This window comes from Sabethes cyaneus, chromosome 1 (assembly GCF_943734655.1).
Source record: "Sabethes cyaneus chromosome 1, idSabCyanKW18_F2, whole genome shotgun sequence".
Taxonomy (NCBI): domain Eukaryota; kingdom Metazoa; phylum Arthropoda; class Insecta; order Diptera; family Culicidae; genus Sabethes; species Sabethes cyaneus.
Window position 1 is genome coordinate 85,813,739 of NC_071353.1, and position 20,539 is coordinate 85,834,277.

The following is a 20,539-nucleotide window of genomic DNA, read 5'->3' on the forward strand; positions in this document are numbered from 1 at the left end:
TTCATAAGGGAACCTCTTCCCCTTGCCCCTACGGCTCCTTGAAGATAGTCGTTCAAAAAAACCATGAATTGCGGTACCATGGATTGGCGCTGGGGGCTTATCCGAATTGAAAAATTCCAAAACGACATGAAAGAACATTTAATTATCTCGTGTTTGATCCATCCTTTTTTAGAATCCGAACACATAACAAAATGGCGGACATTGATACATAAAAGTATGGTTTTTAAGCGAAAAAATTGACTTGAAACATTTCTAAAAAATACAAAAATTACAATATCAAGAAAAGGATGGGTCAAACACTAGATAATTTTGTTGGCTTTCAAACAAAAAAAGAATCATAAGAATTGCTTGAGCCGTTCTTGAGATATTTATGGTACCGACTTTCAAAACCTGGTTTCGAGAAAAACGACGTTGAAGTTTTTACTCGTTGTTTAATCGCTCCAGACATGCGCGGTACAAATAGCTGTAACTTTGTCAATATTTGGAATTCATGCAAACGACTACAAACACATATGGTCAAAATGTTAATCTTTCGAAACAATCAATTAAAAAATTTAGGTTTTAAAAAATTGAAAAGGGGGCATAGTCCCTTAACAGAAGGCAGTTAGTATCCCTCTTATCTTTTGATCCATGTTATCTTTTAATCAATGATGGTTAAAATTTTTGTACAATACTTAGAATAAATTAAGTTTATATTGTTTTAAGCATAAAATGACATATGTTAGCTAACTAATTAGGAAGACTTTTTAGTTTCAAAACTAGAGGCTACAATGTACAAACACTATGAAGCAACTACGAAAAAGGATGAGTGATAGTTAGTTTTATCAATATAATTCAGTTTTTATTTAGGCTATAAATCAAGCCTACTTTCAATATCCCGTGCTTATAGATTAATTATAAACGGAGATACTATAGTGACAACAAGCAGTTTTATGGAATATAGAACGGCGTGTTCGTTGGTGGTAGGCAATGATAGCTACCGGCTGTGATGTCTCGGAGCGCAAAACTAGGTCCATTCTAAAATCAATACTAGGTCCATTCAAGATCAAAAAAGGGGGTTAACATTTTTAAGGAATTTGAAGATTTTACTGGTTTTACTGAACTTTTAAATACCTAAATCGAAATTACAAATATTTTAGCATCAATTTAAGAGCATTGTTTTATTTCAAACCAGAAGGGTTCCGGGTAGTAACAGTTTGAAAATACTCTATGGTGACTGCCAAAACGCTGAAAAACAGCAACTTTTAAATACGCGGCAATAAAGTAGTTTTGGCTATAATTTTAATTTAATTTTAGTATATTTACGTTCAGAAATGATTAAAGATAAACATAAAAGCTAAATACAGTACAAAGACTTGATAATTATATCCTAAAATTCTTATTTAAAAATAGGTCCATTCAAGATCAGAATTCGACTAGGTCCATTTCAAAATCATTTACCTTAATTGCTTTTATTTCTCCCATAGCAAATCAAACTAAGCGATAACAATTAACAAGGAAGCTGGAAGGTGGAGCATCTCTAAATGTTCAATGTAAATGTGGCATTGCAGGTAACACCTTTTCGGCTAATTATACAAAAAACTTACAAAAATCTTTTCTTACTTTGAAGCCACGAAATTTCTACGAATCATAGCTGCCAAGATATTGATAAAAATGCAAATTCAATCAGAATGAATTGCAAGACTCAGCCCAGCGGTGGCAACCAAAATAAATTGATCCCGTCAGCTATAGGTATGAATGTTGTATGTGTGAGTAGAATACGTTAAATTTAGATATTAAATCGCAACTTTCTTCTTGTAGATAACTATCAGATGGAACTGTACTCCACCATCCTACAGCCACAATAACAGCGGATGGGGCCACTGGCACTGATACTTAATGGCAAACAACAGTTCCAGTCACCAAATATCATTCATTCCAGTTCTATGATTCTGGCTCAACAACAACGAGAACAATGAGCCCAACAGCTTCAGCAATTCTATGCTCAGGCAATTTAATAAAACATCAGTTAAATTTTATGTTTAGTTTTAGTTTATTTATGAAACCGAAAATGACACAGATCTGGCTGCACGGTCAGCTATGAACACGCATTTCCGAGAGCTCCGACTTTTTTTTATTAATTTTATGGGTTTTAGCCCACATCAGTTTCGAAAAAGTTGTCGAAATCGTTATATTTGTGTTTTCGCGCGCGATTGTGGTGAATTTCGTGTGACGGGACCGAGAATTGCTTTAAAAAAGGTTCCAGAAAATGTTGCTGTTCAATGTTTATCTCTTGGTGCTGTTTCTGTGAACAATGTGCGGTACGGGTGGAAAAAGAACCGGCATACAGTAGTTCAAGCAAATCTTCCGTGCGAAAAATGAAAAAAAAAAAGCAAAATGGAAATTAAATTGTGTTTTTCAATGATAGAAATGGATTGCAGAAAAGTGAAAGATATAATGTGTTCCGTCATAAAATTGATTTGGGTTTTCTGCATAAGCTCAGCAGTTTGCTTTAAATTTAAGCAAACATATAGCTTCGTGATTTTTATGTTCAGGGTGGCCGATATTTCATAGCTATGTGTGTGTTAGTGGTTTAAGGTTTGCTCGAGCTCGAGCGATAGTGAGAGAGGGAGAGTGAAGAGAATACTGGCTGTGCGCACACATCGAAGTGCGGTGGCATAACCGGCGCAGAGGCTGGTTTATTCGTTGATTTGCGTTCGCACAGTAGGCGTTGAAAAGAAAGAGCACGGCACCGACAGCTAAGACGGCGCTAAATAGCGGCGTGGTGAGGAAGTATATTTAAGTATTGGTAACTGGCATAGCATGGCGGGTGAGTGTTGCCAGTATTGTTGACACGTTCCATGCAGGTATTTATTCTAATAATAATATTTAATAACCACATTGGATCAGCGGTACTGGTGAGCAAAATATCCATATTAAATTCACCTTCAATCACATGTAAATTTTTTTATATTATTGAAAATTACCAAATACATACAAAATATTGATAATATCGGTACAAACGAGAACATAATAACATCTGCATACTGCAACTACAAGCCAGACGAAAACCGGCAAGGGATTTCCGGTTTTTTTTTTGTAGATTAGTGCTAGCTCAAGTGGAGAAGAGAGAACTATGGCGAGGACAGGAAGGATGAGAGGACTACAAAACGGGAAATTACTTAACGGGTTGTAGGTAAAACTCAAACATGAAGGTATGACATAGAACTTTTACCAGAATATTATTATAACCTTACTATATATCATATTATAATTGCTATGATTGTTATCATTGTCATGAACAGCATAATTGTGGAAGGCTGGATGATGGAGTGGATTGCCAACCGGAGTCCTTAAGGTCTGAAACAGTTATGCCAAGTTCTTCTTCTCACAAACAAGCCATCACGTGGGTTAAAGCTGGTGCAGCGAAATTGATTATTACATGGAAGGATCCTAATGTTGGAAGGAAAATCTTAAAACCCCGGAATGCGCACAAGTGTCTCTGCTTGTGGGTCCGCCAAACCCCTTTTGGTCCTTCTATAACAGCGTTAGTGTGATATCCATTTGATAATCAAATTTGGATCTACTGTAAGTCTACCCACATACACTGGCAAGTCCTTGAAATGATGGTGGATTTCCCTCTTACTACTACTACTACTTACTATTTATGAAACCGAAAATGACCATATGCAGTACAATCAAGAAAATAATTCAACCAGCTAGTCCGCTATTAATTGTAATAATTTGACTATTCATTTACTAGAGTAATGTTTCACATAGTACAATAGACATAGCAATGCCTTTCTGTACTAATTTTCTGCATTGAGCTTGACAGCAATTCAATCATTGTAACCATCGGTTACAAGGTGTGAATTAGCTTCGCCAATTGTAATTGCGGTTTCAACCTGAAAATTTCTAACTCAAATTCCCTCAGTACACCTCTGAGCCAGCTGTCTACTGAGTCAGTGATATCCCTCCAAGTCTGTCGCTCCGCGTCCGGGACGGACGGGTCACTCACTTGGAAAAGCTCGCTCTGGGATCTGTAAAACGATCTGAGTAAGCTGTCTACTGAGTGGGTGATATCCCTCCAAGTCTGTCGCCATGCGACTGGGACTATCGGGTCACTCACTCAGGAAAGCTTGCTCTGAGATATCAGAAACGATCTCAGTGAGCTGTCATCTAGGTGAGCGATATCCCTCCAAGTCTGGCGCCTTGCGTCTGGGCGGAGGGGTTTCTCACCCTGGAAAGCTCTCTCTGGAATCGGTAGGAGAAACGGTGATGTAGACGACTGAGGAAGTGATAGCCCTCCACGTCTGGCGCTTACGTCTGGGCGGAGGGGTGACTCTCGCGGGCAGGCGGTTTCTACCACAATCACGAAGGCTTATATGCTAGCGTAATAACACTCCAAGTCTCGCGCTTGCGTATGGGACGGAGCGGTGACACCTACAGGTTTGCTCACAAATACCGGGCGGAATACAACCAAGGTATTCGTTACCAAAAGGGGATTATCCAACAAATAACGGTTGCCAGGACAAAAGAAAGTTAAAAATTGCAAATCTCTGTAAAGCTACCGATTTTTAACGGACCAAGTTTATAAAAGGGCTGAAGTTCAGAAAGTAAGATTATTTCTGGTAAAAAAATTGAACGAGCAAAACAGTGCGTGTCGAGCTTTTAATATAGTTTAAGGCGATTTAAAGTTATTATATTTTATTGTCTGTGATATAAAGAAGAAGTGTAATGTTGCAATTTTAATTTGTAAGGCCACTAAAGGTAATTGTTTGGAACCAAAAAGTGCCTCGTAAAACATGAATGAAAGTTTATTGTAAAATGAATAGGCGATTATTGTGTCAAACAAAAAGTAAACGGAAAGTTTAACAATCAACTCAAAAGACACAGAAGGAAACAGCAAACCTATAAATATAATTGTGAAGCCAAGAAACGAAACAAAAAAGGTAAAATTAGTTTTAAAACTTAAGTTAAATAGTGTAAAGATAGACTAAGGCTGGTGTGGTTGAATTAAGGCTGGTGTGAGAAAATCAAGGCTGGTGTGATAAAATGGCTAATATCCCTCGAAAGGTCCTCGAGGGGCCTTTTATTTTTGGACTCATTTCCACAGACCAAATCCAAAGTGGTTCCACGGCGGCTCCGGTTCATCGGTGAGGCAATCTACAAGGCATAACCCAACAACATCATCGGTGAGGTGTCGTTGCTTCAATAACTACGGGAAAAATCTCGTCCTGTATCATCCAACGGCTGAAGCCTAGCCCACGCCGACTATCCTAGCACCAACTCTGCGGTGTGTAGTAGCTATTGTGAGAACGGCCGTACAATCGGTGGCCGTGCCGTCGATACTATCGTGGTAGGAAGTTACCGAGATCCCCTACAACTTAGCTTCCGTGACCGAGGTCACGTCAACCATAGCAGCACCAGCATTGCTGTGGGTGGTGGAACCGTTGCATGCCAAGAGAGTGCACTAAAAAGCGAGAATAAGTCCGAGGAAAAATACACCAGCCTTAGAGAGTACGCAAGTAGCTTAGCTTTAAGTATCGATTGTTGGGAATTGGGGAAATAAACCGTACCGTTTTACATACGAATGCAGTTCTAAAGTGAGCAACATTATCTTTGAATTTTATATCCGTTCTTCATTTAAATACCGGGTTCGAACTCGAAAGGAGTGGTCAGCTGTGGTCGTTCGGTTTTCTCTTGAAACTTGGTTCTAACAATCTCGATCATCGTGGATTTGGCAATACGATTATTCTTGGTATAATAAACCTGATAAGTGGTTAGTTCCAGCGGTGTCTGTAAGTGATTGAGTATCGGATTGAAGGTAGCAATAGCCTTGACGCACACCGGGTTTCCCTAGTGCACCTTTTCAGGGGCGGACTGGGAGCCAAAGGGCCCAAACTCAGTCGTTATTAGGACCGAGCCACCAGCTTCTAGCGTGTGCGTCATATTAGCGGTTCATGGTACTTTAGTTTGGACGCATTTTTCTTCAACCCAATCTTCGCTACTTTGAATTTTAGTTTGTTCAGTCACCACCACAGATGTTGTTCTATCGACAATATCCATTTCATTGGCAAAGCAGACGAACTAACTAGATTTGCTGAAGATTGTGCCTGTGTGTTACTCCTTTCATAACAGCCTGGAGCGGCATGTTGAACAGTCCACATGAGGGACCATCACGTTGATAAAGTCCCTTGCGAGGTTAGAATGGCCATGATTTTACGGTCGACGGTATCATACGCAACTTTGAAATCAATAATTGAAATAATTGTGCGTTGAATTCTGTATTCATGAACTTTTTGGAGGTTCTGCCGCAGCGTAAATATTTGATTCTTTACTGATCGTCCTTCAGCGAACCCGGAAGAGCACTTTCCACATTCTGATGAGTGCCACTGTGCATCTTTGCCACCAATGCAACGTTTTCGTCATCTATCACTCATTAATATTTCTGCAGATTTAAGTTATAGGGTTAATTACATGCAAAATTGCAAGTATCAAATAAGCTGATTTTATAAATGATAGGATGTCAACAGTTCAATATATATGAGTAGCTTATTGCGTCTACACGTCAGAACAGAACAGTTCATAGTGCAGACGATTCCCGTGCCGAGTTATAGCTATCCCTGAGATTCAACTCTTGGAATCTCCTATAAGAATCCCACTGCTATAAGCAAGGTATTCTGTGCGAATCCTGTTCAGAATTTCTTCACACGGTTCCAATGTGAGGAATCCCAGAGACTCTGCGCGAATCTTTTTGGTTCGTCCTGCTAGAGCTGCGGAAAAAAGAACTCACCGTCTAAAAACGCCAGTACGAAGAGCACGTGCCCGCTAGTCCAGAGGAGAGGTTCGCCAGCAACGACAAACGGAGTTTCTACAAAACGGTCAGGTACACAAATTTTACCATAGGTGATAGGTGCTCTCCCTATCCTGTATTCTAGCCTGAGACCGTTAGCGGAGTTCTTCGTCGGCGAGTGCCAAGCGGGTTTTCATGAGGGTCGCTTCACGATGGATCAGACATTTACCCTGCGTCTAGTAACTGACGAGTTCCGGGAGTACAACTTGCAGACTCATCATATTTTTATGGATTTCAAGACGGCATACGATTCAGTCAAACGAAATAAGCTGTGACAGTTAACGCTAGGCCATGGTTTTTCCATAGAACTAGTTACGTTGATTCGTGTGACGCTGGATGAGTAAAAATTATGAGTCAGAATAGCAGATGAAACCTCACGTGCTTTTTGATTTTGCGGATGACGTCGATATTACCGAAATCAAAAGTAGAGCAGGGAACGAAGCCTTTAGGTCATTTATTGAGAAATTGGGACTTACCATTAACACCGCCAAAACGAAGTACATGGCGTGGAAATCCAAATGGTGTTGGTGCCGAAGAGAAACTGGATATATTTTGGTATGCTCGTGATATGTGACAACGATAGTCATATAGTCAACGATAAGTCGCAAAATAAAACAACTAATAATTGCAGCTGCGAATTGGCCTTTACGCAGGTGTTACATTTTGTAGCTGAAGTCCCGTAGCTTGCAAATTTGCGGAAAACTGAAGCTCTAGGGAACACTAGTCCTCTCTGTGGCTTTTTATGGACATGAATCATGGACGCTAAAAGACTAAAGACTAAATTTTACGCTGGAGTTTTAGCGTAAAATTTGGCAAAATCCAAAATGGAGTGTAGCACAGACGCACGAACCACGAGCTGTATTAAGAATGCAAATATGCTGTTATAATGAAGATAGTATAGTGTGGCAGTCTGCGCTGGGCTGGTTACGTGGCTAGAATGCTCGACGAAAGAGTAGTCAAAATTATTTTAAGCAGAGGATCAAGAAGAGGTCGTAGACTTTGGAGTAGACATCGCACTGATAGATGTGCGCTTTCGAGGATGATGCACGTTCAGTTGGTGTTCGAGGGGTTTGAAGAAAGGTAGCCCAAGATTGAGTACTGGAGGACCATAATTCATTCGGCGCAGGATCGATAACGGACCGTCGTCATTGAAGTAAACTAAGTATGGAGTCGACAGTTCAATATTTATGAGTATGTCAAATGACTGCGGATGGAATACTAATTCTACTTATAAATACTCAGAATTGAAGCTTCTAATAGTTTCGGAGCTTGGACCCCAACAGCTCTACTTAAATGATTTCATGAATCATGGGGCCCCAGCAATCGAGCATTCGTGAGAGTTTAACTGGAATAAAAATTTTGGAAAATCTCATTTTGTGTAACGACGAAATTTTTACTGGGGCCCACCGGGCATTTGGCCGGTTGCCCGGTGGGTCAGTCCGCCCCTGCACCTTTTCCTTCCCTATCCACTGAGCGAGTTAGAGGCTGACATCATAACATATATTTCACTAAACCATTTCATTATGAAGGCTTTTTTGATAAGTTTCAAGCAAACAAACCGGCGAACAGCGCAAAACGTCACGAAAACAAATTTAATTTTATTGGCATACTAGCTGACCCGACAAACTTCGTATTGCCACAAATTAACCTGTGTTGTACATAAATCATGAATCTCGGATGATCTTTGTCACAATCTCGAGTTTTGCAAGCCCCCCAGTGGGCGGCGCTTCCGACGGCGGGTCACCGGCAACACTCGCGACCGTCTCGTCCTGAATCTAGTGTTACTATAGATAGTTTTTGTGGTCTTGTATTGACTAATGTTTTATGGAAGAGTCTCGAATTTCTCGAGTTCGATTGGTTTTTGAGTTTCGCACAAATTTCTGTTTTATTTGTATGAGAGTCCATATCCCCCTACCACAGGGGTGAGAGGTCTCTAACTATCGTAAAATAAATTCAAGACTCCAAAATCTCCCACATGCCAAATTTGGTTCCATTTGCTTGATTAGTTCTCAAGTTATAAGGAAATTTGAATTTCATTTGTATGGGAGCTCCCCTCTTAAAAGGGGAAGGGGTCGTAATTCACCATAGAAAAAAATTCTGCCATCTGAAACTCCCACATGCCAAATTTGGTTCCATTTGATTGATTAGTTCTCGAGATAAGAGGAAATTTGCATTTCATTTGTATGGAAGCCCACCCTCTTAAAGGGGAGATGGGCCATAACTCGCTTTCTAAAGAAGAGAGGGGTCTCAATTCACCATAGAAAAAAATATTGCGTCCAAAACCACTTACATGTCAAATTTGGTTCCATTTGCTTGATTAGTTCTCGAGTTATGAGGAAATTTGTTTTTCATTTGTATATCAGCCCCCCCCCCCCTCTTAAAGTGGGGAAATCCATAGAAAATATACCATAGAAAATATTCTTGCCTACAAAAACACCCACATGATAAATGTGGTTCCATTTGCTTGATTAGTTCTAGAGTTATAAGGAAATTTGTATTTCGTTTGTATGAGAGCCCCCCTCTTAAAAAGGTAAGGGGTCCTAATTCATCATAGAAAAAATGGTTGCCTCCAAAAACACCCACATGCCAAATATGGTTCCATTTGCTTCATTAGTTCTCGAATTATGAGGAAATTTGTATTGTTCTCGAATTATGAGGAAATTTGTATTTCATTTGTGTAGAAGCACCCCGTCTTAAAGTTGGGAGGGGTCCTAATTCACCATAGAAAATATTTTTGCATCCAGAAACCGCCACATGCCAAATTTGGTTCCATTTGCTTGATTAGTTCTCGAGTTATGAGGAAATTTGTATTTCGTTTGTATAGGAGCCCCCCCTCTTAAAGTTGGGAGGGGTCCTAATTCACCATAGAAAATATTCTTGCCCCCGAAAACTTTCACATGCCAAATTTGGTTTCATTTGCTTGATTAGCTCTCGAGTTATGAGGAAATTTGTATTTCATTTGCATGGGAGCCCCCCCTCTTAGTGGGGGGAGGGGTTTCTAACCATCACTAAAACCTTTCCTGGCCCCAAAAACCTCTACATACAAATTTTCACGCCGATTGGTTTAGTAGTTTTTGATTCTATAAAGAACATCCCGACAGACAGACAGACAGACAGACAGACAGACAGACAGACAGACAGACAGACAGACAGACAGACAGACAGACAGACAGACAGACAGACAGACAGACAGACAGACAGACAGACAGACAGACAGACAGACAGACAGACAGACAGACAGACAGACAGACAGACAGACAGACAGACAGACAGACAGACAGACAGACAGACAGACAGACAGACAGACAGACAGACAGACAGACAGACAGACAGACAGACAGACAGACAGACAGACAGACAGACAGACAGACAGACAGACAGACAGACAGACAGACAGACAGACAGACAGACAGACAGACAGACAGACAGACAGACAGACAGACAGACAGACAGACAGACAGACAGACAGACAGACAGACAGACAGACAGACAGACAGACAGACAGACAGACAGACAGACAGACAGACAGACAGACAGACAGACAGACAGACAGACAGACAGACAGACAGACAGACAGACAGACAGACAGACAGACAGACAGACAGACAGACAGACAGACAGACAGACAGACAGACAGACAGACAGACAGACAGACAGACAGACAGACAGACAGACAGACAGACAGACAGACAGACAGACAGACAGACAGACAGACAGACAGACAGACAGACAGACAGACAGACAGACAGACAGACAGACAGACAGACAGACAGACAGACAGACAGACAGACAGACAGACAGACAGACAGACAGACAGACAGACAGACAGACAGACAGACAGACAGACAGACAGACAGACAGACAGACAGACAGACAGACAGACAGACAGACAGACAGACAGACAGACAGACAGACAGACAGACAGACAGACAGACAGACAGACAGACAGACAGACAGACAGACAGACAGACAGACAGACAGACAGACAGACAGACAGACAGACAGACAGACAGACAGACAGACAGACAGACAGACAGACAGACAGACAGACAGACAGACAGACAGACAGACAGACAGACAGACAGACAGACAGACAGACAGACAGACAGACAGACAGACAGACAGACAGACAGACAGACAGACAGACAGACAGACAGACAGACAGACAGACAGACAGACAGACAGACAGACAGACAGACAGACAGACAGACAGACAGACAGACAGACAGACAGACAGACAGACAGACAGACAGACAGACAGACAGACAGACAGACAGACAGACAGACAGACAGACAGACAGACAGACAGACAGACAGACAGACAGACAGACAGACAGACAGACAGACAGACAGACAGACAGACAGACAGACAGACAGACAGACAGACAGACAGACAGACAGACAGACAGACAGACAGACAGACAGACAGACAGACAGACAGACAGACAGACAGACAGACAGACAGACAGACAGACAGACAGACAGACAGACAGACAGACAGACAGACAGACAGACAGACAGACAGACAGACAGACAGACAGACAGACAGACAGACAGACAGACAGACAGACAGACAGACAGACAGACAGACAGACAGACAGACAGACAGACAGACAGACAGACAGACAGACAGACAGACAGACAGACAGACAGACAGACAGACAGACAGACAGACAGACAGACAGACAGACAGACAGACAGACAGACAGACAGACAGACAGACAGACAGACAGACAGACAGACAGACAGACAGACAGACAGACAGACAGACAGACAGACAGACAGACAGACAGACAGACAGACAGACAGACAGACAGACAGACAGACAGACAGACAGACAGACAGACAGACAGACAGACAGACAGACAGACAGACAGACAGACAGACAGACAGACAGACAGACAGACAGACAGACAGACAGACAGACAGACAGACAGACAGACAGACAGACAGACAGACAGACAGACAGACAGACAGACAGACAGACAGACAGACAGACAGACAGACAGACAGACAGACAGACAGACAGACAGACAGACAGACAGACAGACAGACAGACAGACAGACAGACAGACAGACAGACAGACAGACAGACAGACAGACAGACAGACAGACAGACAGACAGACAGACAGACAGACAGACAGACAGACAGACAGACAGACAGACAGACAGACAGACAGACAGACAGACAGACAGACAGACAGACAGACAGACAGACAGACAGACAGACAGACAGACAGACAGACAGACAGACAGACAGACAGACAGACAGACAGACAGACAGACAGACAGACAGACAGACAGACAGACAGACAGACAGACAGACAGACAGACAGACAGACAGACAGACAGACAGACAGACAGACAGACAGACAGACAGACAGACAGACAGACAGACAGACAGACAGACAGACAGACAGACAGACAGACAGACAGACAGACAGACAGACAGACAGACAGACAGACAGACAGACAGACAGACAGACAGACAGACAGACAGACAGACAGACAGACAGACAGACAGACAGACAGACAGACAGACAGACAGACAGACAGACAGACAGACAGACAGACAGACAGACAGACAGACAGACAGACAGACAGACAGACAGACAGACAGACAGACAGACAGACAGACAGACAGAAATCCATTTTTATATAGCAGACTAGCTGACCCGACAAACTTCGTATTGCCACAAATTAACCTGTGTTGTACATAAATCATGAATCTCGGATGATCTTTGTCACTATCTCGAGTTTTGCAAGCCCCCCAGTGGGCGGCGCTTCCGACGGCGGGTCACCGGCAACACTCGCGACCGTCTCGTCCTGAATGATCTAGTGTTACTATAGATAGGTTTTGTGGTCTTGTTATTGATTAATGTTTTATGGAAGAGTCTCGAATTTCTCGAGTTGGATTAGTTTTTGAGTTTCGCAAAAATTTCTGTTTTATTTGTATGAGAGTCCATATCCCCCTACCACAGGGGTGAGAGGTCTCTAACTATCATAAAATAAATTCAAGACTCAAAAATCTCCTACATGCTAAATTTGGTTCCATTTGCTTGATTAGTACTCAAATTATAAGGAAATTTGTATTTCATTTGTATGGGAGCCCACCCTCTTAAAAGGGAAAGGGGTCGTAATACATCACAGAAAAAAAATTCTGCCATCTAAAACTCTCACATGCCAAATTTGGTTCCATTTGCTTGATTAGTTCTAAAGTTATGAGCAAATTTGTATTTCGTTTGAATGGGAGCCACCCCCCCTCCTAAAAAGGTAAGAAGTCCTAATTCATAATGGGAAAAATGGTTGCCTCCAAAAACACCCACATGCCAAATATGGTTCCATTTGCTTGATTAGTTCTCGAATTATGAGGAAATTTGTATTTCATTTGTGTAGAAGCCCCCCCTCTTGAAGTGTGGAAGGATCCTAATTCACCGTAGAAAATATTTTTGCCTCCAAAAACCTCCACATGCCGAATTTGGTTCTATTTGCTTGATTAGTTCTCGAGTTATGGGGAAATTTGTATTTCATTTGTATTGGAGCCCCCCCTCCTAATGTGGGAAGAGGTCCTAATTCATCACAGAAAAAATTCTTGCCTCCAAAAACACCTACACGCCAAATTTGGTTCCATTTGCTGGATTAGTTCTCGAGTTATGAGGAAATTTGTATTTCGTTTGTATAGGACCCCCCCTCCTAAAGTGGGGAGGGGTCCCAATTCATCATTGAAAAAAAAATTGTCTCCAAAAACACACATATGCCAAATTTGGTTCAATTCGCTTGATTAGTTCTCGAGTTATGAGAAAATTTGTATTTCATTTGTACAGGAGCCCCTCCTCTTAAAGTGGGGAGGGGTCCTAATTGACCATAGAAAATTTTCTTGCTCTCGAAAACCTTCACATGCCAAATTTGGTTGCATTTGCTTGATTAGTTCTCGAGTTATGAGGAAATTTGTATGGAAGCCCCCCCTCTTAAAGGGGAGAGGAGTTATAATTCCTCTTATAAAGAGGGGAGGGGTCTCAATTCACCATAGAATAAATTCTTGTCACCAAAAAAAACACCCACATGCCAAATGTTGTTCTATTTGCTTGATTAGTTCTCGAGTTAGGAGGAAATTTGTATTTCATTTGTACAGGAGCCCCCCCTCTTAGAGTGGGGAGGGGTCCTAATTCACCGTAGAAAATTTTCCTGCTTGTATAGGAGCTTCCCCCTCCTAAAGTGGGGAGGTGTCCCAATACATCATAGAAAAAATTTTGGTCTCCAAAAACACACACATGCCAAATTTGGTTCTATTTGCTTGATTAGTTCTCGAGTTATGAGGAAATTTGTATTTCGTTTGTATAGAAGCCCCCCCTCCTAAAGTGGGGAGGGGTCCCAATTCGTCATAGAAAAAATTTTGGTCTCCAAAAACACACACATGCCAAATTTGGTTCCATTTGCTTGATTAGTTCTCGAGTTATGAGAAAATTTGTATTTCATTTGTACAGGAGCCCCCCTCTTAAAGTGGGGAGGGGTCCTAATTCATCATAAAAAATATTCTTGCCTTCGAAAACCTTCACATGCCAAATTTGGTTCCATTTGCTTGATTAGTTCTCGAGTTATGAGGAAATTTGTATGGAAGCCCCCCCTCTTAAAGGGGAGAGGAGTAATAATTCCCCTTATAAAGAGGGGAGGGGTCTCAAATTACCCTAGAATAAATTCTTGTTACCGAAAACACCCACATGCCAAATTTGGTTCTATTTACTTGATTAGTTCTCGAGTTTTGCAGAAATTTGTGTTTCATTTGTATGGGAGCCCCCCCTCTTAGTGGGGGGAGGGGTCTCTAACCATCACTAAAACCTTTCCTGGCCCCAAAAACCTCTACATGCAAATTTTCACGCCGATTGGCTCAGTAGTTTTTGATTCTATAAGGAACACAGGACAGACAGACAGAAATCCTTTTTTATAGGTATAGATTACACTGTTTTACAAACAGCCAAATTTTATTGCAAAAGTTCGGCGACATTTTGAAAAATAAAATTTTTGTTCGAATATTTGGTTGGGTCAGTACAAGGTACCTTAAAAGCAAAGTAAAGTATATTTCTTTTGTCAAACACAAACACACTAACACAACCTTAGTTAGTTATGAAAATTTGCCGGATTCGTATGAGTTTTCGCAATCGGATCGAATTTTGAACCGAATTTTGATTTTTACGTAGTTAAAAATAGCGAAACTGTGATTAACGTGTGGCAAAATTACTTGTGCTTTCAATAGCGGAGGTCTTGTTTGTCATATTGTAAGTATATTCGTTGTTTTATTGCTGAATATTTACCTCTCATTGTTTACTTTTAGCAACATGTCGAAGTACCATGTTCCAATGTGCCGTAGCAAAATAATTCCAAGGAATAAACGATCTGCGAAGGATTTCTTTTCATCGGTTCCCAACCAAAAAAGAATTGATTGAAGATCAAATGGTTGAAGTTTTTGGGCCAAAAAGCTACTACGGACACGCATAATTTTTTTATTTGTTCCCTGCACTTTTCACCGGATTGCTTTGTAGTTGTCGATCAGAGATCACATCGGCGTCTTCGAGCTGGAGGTATGCAAAATTATATACATATTTTAAAATACCTTAACAAAAACATTAATATTTTAGGCTATACCAACATTCGATATCCGGAACATGTGAAGAGAAGGAGATATTTGGTGACCGGCGATAATGAAAGTTCGTACCAGATTTTTCTTCAGGGAACGAAGCCTGGAAGTAGCTCTGAATCCACTCGGTGTGACCGTCGAATTTCTGATGAAAGCGAGATCTTTGATTCTGACATCGTTGCATAGTTGATTGAGCCATGTGATGAAGCAAAAACGTTCGATACACTTAGTTAGTTATGGCACATCAAAGTTCGAGAGATGCAGATTGAAGTGGATCAATATAAGGAGGAATCGATGAACAAAGAGGTACATTGCCAAAATCAAGCGTGGACATCCTGATATCCCGGAAGATCTAATTAAATATTTCGTCAAATTGCGCACGTAGATAAGAATAAGCGCACTGAACCGAAATTTGAAATGCAAGAAGCTTCAGAAACAATCAGTCAAATGTCTACAAAAGCCATCTAACAGACCAATGGAACGCGACCAGAAGAAAATCATGTAATTTACTTATTAATCCTTCAGACTTACCAACGAGCGTATCAGATATTAGCAAATATGTAATATTTCATCATGCAATCTTCCCAAATCAATAACATATATGAATGAACAAATCGATTTTACCGCTGTAAAGTTGAAATATGTCAAATCCGAAGTATATTCTTTATTTAAAACTGCAAATAATTGAAGTTTGCGTGGAATCCATCATAAACTTCATAACTATTTTTTCGATTTTTCTTTTCTCACCAATACATAAAAATAACCGCGAATACATTACCTTGCTTTTAACGTACTTCGGGGTCAGTACACGGGTATTCAAATTCATTTGATTAAATAGATCAAATATTGGATGATTCAGCAAACAGTGTACTGGTACCTTTATGTTTTGAAAATCCTGATTTTGATACCTACTTGATTAAAATTTAATACAAAATCTGAATCACTCGCTACCAATAAATCAATAACAGAACAACCACCCGGATAGTAATGGGTAGGTTGTTGATTGATGCAGCAAATTCCAAAATTGTCTAAAACGCTGTGGAATCGAGTAGTTTTAGCATTAACCCATTATGACCCGGGTATACCTAAATTTGGACCAAATGAAGTGAAACTCTGTAATCTATTATATTATGGCTCGAATGTGTCGGGAAACGCAAAATCGTCATTTGGAATGCTTTCAAGGCCAAAATATCGCAGGTTAAATATTTTATAGGCTCAGTTTCAAACAAACAAATCACAAAGTTTTTTACAGATTTCTTATCGAATTTTGTGATAGACTTTACATATAAATACTAATTTCCATGTCAGGTAATGTTTTATCACTAAATGTAGACTTTTTCATGCGTTTTGGAGACAAACATTTTTTCGCCATTTTTTCAACTTTTTTTCCGCCATTTGTCACAACTTTGCAAAAATACAAAAAATACAATCAATCATCTGGTAAAAATACAGATGAAATGACAAAAACTGACAAATTATATCACACACACATCAGATTGATGTCTTATCTCTCTTGTAGTGATATATTAACAATGCTAACTATTGAAATTCAGCAGTAAACAGGTTTTGAAGACGAGGTATGATATATCATACGCTGGGTCATAATGGGTTAACTTAGCATTAGCATACATCAGTGTTGAAATCACCAATAAGCACTATTTTTGAATACTCGATGTCGTTTTCGTTTTTGCGGTGTAGCTACACCGAGGCTACACCGGTGTAGCTTTTTTGCACCAAAACTGTTCGTTTTCGATTTTTGTGCTACACCATTGCTACACTTTTACCAGATCACTGCTGCTGCACCACGAGTGTTCGTTTATCCAGCGAAAAGTGTAGCACGAAACGGTGTAGCTACACCACAAAAACGAAAACGGCATAAGAACATATCGGAAGTTTTTGGTGCAAAATTTCTGAGCAATCAGATCTGGGGGGACTGTAGAATACTCCTAATAAAAACTTGTCATTTCTGGGCAGTACCGTGAATTCGGGTGAAATTGATCACTTTTTCGAGTATTTTTTAACTATCTTTGAACAGAAACATATTTAGGAAAATGATTCAACTTTAAAATAAGTACTGTAGTGCTGGCTACGCGACAGTATCATGTATATCTATACCTATAAAAATGGATTTCTGTCTTTCTGTCCGTATGTTCCTTTTAGAATCGAAAACTACTGAACCGATCGGCGTGAAAATTTGCATGTAGGAGTTTTTGGTGCTAGGGAAGGTTCTCTCGATGGCAAAAGACCCCTCCCCCCACTAACAGGGGGGGGGGGGGCTCCCATACAAATCTATGCCTATAAAAATGGATTTCTGTCTGCTCTAGGTTCCTTATAGAATCGAAAACTACTGAACCGATCGGAGTGAAAATTAGCATGTAGGGGTTTTTGGTGCCAGGGAAGGTTCTTATGATGGTTAGAGACCCCTCCCCCCACTAAGAGGGGGGGCTCCCATACAAATGAAACACAAATTTCTGCATAACTCGAGAACTATACAAGCAAATGGCACAAGATTTTACATGTTGGTGTTTTTGGAGACAAGAATTTTTTCTATGGTGAATTGAAACTTCTCACCACTTTAGGAAGGGGGGGAGGGTCTCCTAAACAAATGAAATTCAGATTTCCTCATAACTCGAGAACTAAATAATCAAATGGAACCATATTTGGCATGTGGGTGGTTTTGGAGTCATGATTTTTTTCTATGATAAATTAGAAACCCTTACCTTTTTAGGAGGGGGGGCTCCCATACAAATGAAATACAAATTTCCTCATAACTCGAGAACTAATTAGGCAAATGGAACAAAATATGACATGTGGGTGTTTTTGAGACAAGGATGTTTTCTATGGTGAATTGAAACCTCTCCCCGCTTTAGGAGGGGGGGGGCTCCAATACAAATGAAATACAAATTTCCTAATAACTCGAGAACTAATTAGTCAAATGGAACCATATTTGGCATGTGGGTGTTTTTGGAGGCATGAATTTTTTCTTTGATGAATTAGGACCCCTCTCCCTTTTTAGGAGGGGGGGGGGGGGGGGCTCCCATATAAATGAAATACAAATTTCCTCATAACTCGGGAAGTAATCGAACAAATGGAACCAAATTTGGCATGTGGGGGCAGGGTTGCCACATACACAGATTATTCTGTGTTTAACAGATATTTGAAAGAAATCGCCTGTACAGAATCTGTATGCATAGAATACAGATTTTCGCCAAATTACACAGATTAAACAGATTTTTGAGCTTTTACATGAGAGTGAAAGAGACGGAAATAGTCAGCAAAATGACTCTCTATCTCTTTCACTCTCATTGTTTTGCATTAGACAGATTTTTGCAGATATTTTTTCTCGCCATACAGATTGTCAGATTTTTCCAACAAAAAACACAGAACTATATGTGGCATCCCTGGTGGGGGGTTGTGGAGGCAGGAATTTTTTTAATGATGGTTTGCGACCCCTCACCCCAGTGGTACGGGGATAAGGACTCTCATACAAATAAAACAGAAATTTTTGCGTGACTAAAAAAACTAATCGAAGTGCCGGCCACTGCGAGGGGCAACTCCCCGTAGAGATCACCTCTATCTAAGTCTATTTATTTTCCTAGATCTACTGACCTCTATTACTTTCCTTCAGTTGGGTCACCCCTGCGAAATGGTACTTTCGACGAAAAGATTTTCCGTGAAATGGTACATCCCACGTAAGGGTTTTCGCGAAATGGTATTCAGAGAAACTCTATATTCCGCGTTATGGTCAACCGAGAATTGGTGTTCCGTAAAATGGTATTCGGCGGAATGGTTTGTAATGATGGCGAATATTTAAATGCTATCCGCTTTATTTTATCAGGCTAAACAATGGGGGGAGTTGTTTTCTACTTTACTGTGAGGAAAATTTGTATATTAAAACACCCATGAACTCCCGCAAAACTCAAGATTGTGACAAAGCTCATCCGAGATTCACGATTCATGTACAACACAGTTTAATTTGTGGCAATACGAAGTTTATCGGGTCAACTAGTCTTATATAAACAGTTTTATTCTAGATAAAACTTAATGTAATCGTGAAATTGATCACGTAGAAATCAAGACGATATTGCTATTAAACCATACGCTCTGACAGCAATAAGCTAGTGTGCAGTATAAAATCTGGCGTAATCGAGATAGGCAACATAACATCCTGCGTGTAGGCAACAATGTCGCGTATAGCAACTACAGCAAAGTTTCGTTAATTTGTGCGTTAATTGGGTGTTCGCTAATTGGGCTATATGACAACTTGAATGTCAAAATTGTATGGAATTTTCGAGTTTAGAAATTTCTAACAACTGTCAGTCGGTCCAATTAGCGAATCAGCTGGAGTGCAGTCGTGGCCCAATTAACGAATTCAGGCTGTAGCATAAAAATCAAACAGTTAGCTCTACATTAGCATGGTTGATGCATCTGCTAAATAATTACGTCTACAATCTTCACCTATCTAGTGAAACAAATAATTTAATTCTCCTCATATACGGGAGGTTGACTGTCTCTTTGAATGTGTAGTTGCATTTCGCTATGTAACTACCCCGTAACAAAGTGACAGTTATTAACAGTTTCCCATAACACCCGCCAATGTCAAAAATGTCGCGACGATCATTTTTACGTGCCGATCAAAATTGACGTACCTTCGATTTCCAAAGGAAATGTTCACTTTTGTTACGTTAAATGTGAACGCAAAAAGCTGTCTGGACAACGATTCGAAAAGTGCGTATTGACTAATTCGGCATTATTTCATGTTTTCGGCAAAACTGTTTGAATTCTTAGTGAGTTGCTTGATTAATTTTTTACAAGATAAAAAGCGGTATTTATTACAAGATTGTTACTCTTGTGTACGAGTTGTCTGGTCTAAAGTATTTAAATATTGCGTGTTTCATTAAAAGTTATCCGCTGCGCAATGCAAAATGAACAAATGAAACAAAATTCAAGAATAGATCCAAGCTATAGAGATTGTTTCAGTTGTATAAAAAAATACTCTGCTACATGACAGAACCATTAGGACCATTTTATTATGACAGAAGAACCAGTTATGCTGCTATTGTCATTACCA

At 40.4% G+C, this 20,539-nt stretch overlaps 1 protein-coding gene across 1 annotated transcript in view; it reads right to left on the reverse strand.

Moving 5' to 3' along the window:
* Positions 1-20,539, reverse strand: part of LOC128734182 (SCY1-like protein 2) — a 189,279-nt gene that overhangs the window by 27,525 nt on the left and 141,215 nt on the right. The gene's annotated exons all lie outside the window — the stretch shown is intronic.